This window comes from Myotis davidii, unplaced genomic scaffold (assembly GCF_000327345.1).
Source record: "Myotis davidii unplaced genomic scaffold, ASM32734v1 scaffold54, whole genome shotgun sequence".
Lineage (NCBI taxonomy): Eukaryota > Metazoa > Chordata > Mammalia > Chiroptera > Vespertilionidae > Myotis > Myotis davidii.
The window spans coordinates 398,586-402,980 of NW_006287915.1; the positions used below are offsets into that span (position 1 = coordinate 398,586).

Sequence of the window (4,395 nt, forward strand, 5' to 3'; positions counted from 1 at the left end):
CCGGGGACCCGAGGACCCCGGGGCCCCTCCTCGGAGACGCCGGCTGGTTCGAACCGGCACAGGTTCCAGGTTTGGGAACCTCCGGCTTGAATCCAGACGCGCATCGCTATGAAGACAAAAGACTCACCCCCTTCCTCCACGCTTCCTAAAGGTCACCCCGAATGTATGCCCGCCGGGGGGCCGTCCGCAAAAGCACGAGTAATGCTGGAGGCTTCCTCCTAGAGCAGTCTTTTCAAAAGGACTCCAACCTCTGCTCCTGGGTCCTGAATGAGCAGGAACCTCAAAAAAAAAGTACGTCCGCAAGGCCCGTGCAGCCCCATCTAAATGCATGTTCATGCGGACTGGGCATTCAGTTCGCTGGAAGGGGAGCCCAGACAACATGGCCAAAGCCACTTGTAAACGCATCTTGGAGCCACACGGGGTGGGGACGGGACAATTACAGAAGGTATTCCTCCTTGTGCTGAGCTCTTACACATTATCCATCGGTTCTCAACCTGTGGGTCGCGACCCCTTTGGCGGTCGAATGACCCTTTCCCAGGGGTCGCCTAAGACCATCCTGCATATCAGATATTTACATTATGATTCATAACAGTAGCAACATTAGTTATGAAATAGCAACGAAAATAATTTTATGGTTGGGCCACAAAATGAGGAACTGTATTTAAAGGGCCAGAAGGTTGAGAACCACTGCGAGCTCAGAGGAAGAAGTAGCAGTGATGATGAAACATGACCCTGAGCGATCCTGCTGCTAACCTGCCTCCTGCTAAAGCCCAGTCAGTCAGCCCAAGACCAGCAGGAAGAAGTCAGCGATCCACTAAGGTCAGCTTTATTTGTAAATAAACCGGGAGGAAGGACCGTGCAGGGGAAGCGTGGGTACCACGGGGAAAGGCAGAGGAAGCGCCTTCTGTGAGGTTTCGGTTCCCGCCGAGGGAGGGGAGGGTCTAGGGAGAGCGGGGATCCGGATTGGACGCCGTTCCCGAGGCGCGATTGGGAAAAGCGGGCCGGAAGCGGGGATTGGGTGCGGTGCCCAGCAATAAGCGACAATAGCCACGGGGGCCTGGGTGTCATTAATTACAGCAAAACTGCTCACAGAAGACGCGGCAGCGCGAATACAAGGTTCCCGGTTAACTCTGCAGCCCGCTTTCTCTGTGCCTGTCCGGTCGCTGCTGCTTGTTCTCAGTCCAGTCAGAACTGATGCTCCTTCTTTAGGTCCTGGCCCAAACCAAGAATTCTGGTTGGGATTCTTGCACCCATGATGCCGAACTGGACAGGATCCGGGTTCTGCCTTGGGAGCTCCAAACTGCTTTCAGACGCACCTTACCATGAACGGAAGTTATTTTCACGTCAACAGTTCAAATGACATCTTGTCCTTATGCCCCGCATTTGCTGGAAATAGAGAAAAGATGGGGGCACAGAAAGGAAACAGTAGAAAAGTTGGGCGATGGGACAGAGGAGGTGTTGAGTGATGGAGGGGTGAAGAAACTAGGCATGAAGAACAGGAAAGAGAGTGTCAGGGGTCCCCATGGATTAGGAATATTGGGGCAAAGGTACGATGAAGAGATTTAAAAAAAAAAACAACCACGAAGATGTTTAGCCTTCTCAGTGATCCTAGGTTCATGGAGGTCCTAAATGGGAGGACGAAGGGCCAAATTCACCCAGCAAAAATGTTTCCTTTGGCCCACATGGTAGTTTTCCAAATATATTTTAAGTAGATGCCAAAATTCAATAAATCAAGAGATTTTACCTTAAAATCTAGATTTCTAGTTTATCTGGAAAAGAGGTAAGTGTCCAAGGCCTCTCTTCATTCTGTATATGGGAGCAGTTGCTCCTGTTAAGCACCAGTGTTCCATCATTTCACTGCTCCTTGGCGAGACAGGCTGTGCCTCTCTTAAAGGGATGAGAATGCTCTTCAGTTATTTTTAAGCCTCTCCTAGATAATTTTAAAGTTTCTCTTCAGGCACGCCTCAAAGAGCTCCACTCCGCACTGGTGTGAAGAACCCAGCCCCAAGCCAGACCCTGTGTGCTCCCTTAATGCAGCTCCTTCCCTTTTTATTCTCCCTCCACCTTGTTTTCACTAAACTTCTTCTTCTGAATCTGTTTTGCCTCCTCTCTTGATTGCTATCTTGAAGGGGTGCCAAGAACCTCTTTGCCGGTGACATTGGTAATAACTCAAGGCGTGGCCATGCCAGGCAATGCCACTAAGTTTTACTCTTTGCCTTTTGACCCGAACCCTCTGCAATGTTCTAGGGCCAAAGCCCAAAGGAACCCCTGCGCACCTCCCGGTTGGGACATGGGAGGACTATGTGAGAAAGGCTCAATTGAGCAAGCTTGAGACCCTTCTTTCAACTAAGACAATGATCAATGAAAGCACTTCCTATATGCATCTGCACTTTTTTTCTTCCTGGGAAGAGAATCCACAGCTTTCATCATATTTTTAAGGGGTTATTGATCCAAAAAAGGAACATTTGAAATGTAAAGTCCCCATTTTTAGAAGTATTACCTCCTTTTACATTAATAAAAATTTACACTGGGGATTTTTACTATATTTTATTATTTAAATGACTAGAGGCCTAGTGCATGAAATTCGTGCACGGGTAGGGTCTCTAAGCCTGGCCAGGGATCAGGGCCAATCTGTGGGGCGCCATCAGGGCAATCGGGGCCCCTGCTCACACCTGCCTTGGCCTGGAGCCACCCCTTCACCTACTCCACCATCCCACCATGGTCCCACTCTCATTAGGGCCCATCAGGGCCGGCAGTGCCTCCACTGCCACCTACTACCAGCACCACGTCACCGGCACCCTCCATGTTCCATGCCGCTCCCTGGTGGTCAGCGCACGTCTAACCCCCAGTTGGTCGAACTCCTGCCCATGGAGACAATTTGCATATTAGACTTTTATTATATAGGATATTAATTTATATGAGTGGTTTGTAAATTATAATCCCCATAAGAACAGGAATACCAAGCCTATACAAAATACCATATTACTTTCTCAACTAGTTATTCCATAATTATTTGTTAAATGAATGAATAATTAATGAAGGTAAGAAAAAAGGAAAACATATCTGAGCCTCTATATAGACAAAATTTCAGATAATTTATTTCCCCTAGGGAAAAAAAGATAATGTTATACCAACTTTCTGAGGATTCAAATAGTATGTTTGGTTTAAAATAGATAATGATCCAAAGTATTTCATTTGCATCCCTCCTCCTCCCAACAGCCTCCCCCCGACACTTCATCCCCGCCCCCCCAGCACCAACCATTCTTTGTTCTTTTCTGCCGGTGCTATAGCGAACTACTCACCAAGGACTTCCTCTCCTGGGCTACGTTGGCCAAGTTGGCTGCAGTTTGGGTTTGGCTGATGGGAGGCACTGGAAGAAGAAATAGGTCAGAGTGATTCTTCCCAGTCCCCCTCTGGTTTGACAAAGCATCTCTGTCAGCAGCTTCATCCTCAGACTACAGTGCCTACCTAGTGGCCCCTGTTCTGTAGGTCCAGCTGTCAGCGGGCGCTCCTCCCCATGTCCCCTCAGCCAGAGGGTATTGCTAGTCTCTGGGTGGCCACCATCCCTTGCTTGTTCCCTTAAACCTACACACTTCACTCTAAGTAGTACTTTCACTAACATTTTTTCCTTTGTCATGTGGAGGGAATTCTATTTCCTGGAGGGGCCTGACTAATACACATTCTAGGTGCCAGTCACTGTTCTAAATACTTCATGTACATTATTTCATTTAATCCTCATATGCAGCCTACGAGGTAAGTACGATTAGCATCTCCCTTTTACAGGTTTGTTAACCATTTATAGTGAGTGTACAAGATGGTTGCATGGGATTGTACTAGGAAGTCTGTATAGAACCACATGTTAGGAAGTTTGCAAACAACCTTAGATGCATTAACAATCCCTGAAATCAAATATGTAGACAACAGCTAATAAGCTATTAGATTGAGATATAATAGTTGATTAAGTATCATGACTGGATATGACTATTGTTGCCATAAAATTACTTCTTTGATCCAATGTCAAATACACTATTAGCTTTTCTATGACAATTCAGCAGTCCCAGGAAAGTGTTTTTATAACTGATCATCTACATAGTACTTATAATTAATCACAACTTTAAGAGAAGATGAAGTTAATTCTTATTGAAAATAAATCATAGTGGTCAGTGGGGAAAAAAGGGGATATCTGTAATACTTTCAACAATAAAGCCGAAACCGGTTTGGCTCAGTGGATAGAGCGTCGGCCTGCGGACTGTAAGGTCCCGGGTTCGATTCCGGTCAAGGGCATGTACCTGGGTTGCGGGCACATCCCCAGTAGGAGATGTGCAGAAGGCAGCTAATCGATGTTTCTCTCTAAACGATGTTTCCAACTCTCTATCCTTCTCACCTCCTCTCTGT

At 46.9% G+C, this 4,395-nt stretch overlaps 1 long non-coding RNA gene across 1 annotated transcript; it reads left to right on the top strand.

Moving 5' to 3' along the window:
• Positions 1 to 32: 32 nt before the first annotated feature.
• On the top strand, positions 33 to 2,097 carry LOC107182474. Its single transcript, XR_001513189.1, has 2 exons — positions 33 to 291; positions 668 to 2,097. It is a non-coding gene; the product is annotated as an uncharacterized LOC107182474 (long non-coding RNA).
• The last annotated feature ends 2,298 nt before the right edge of the window (positions 2,098 to 4,395 follow it).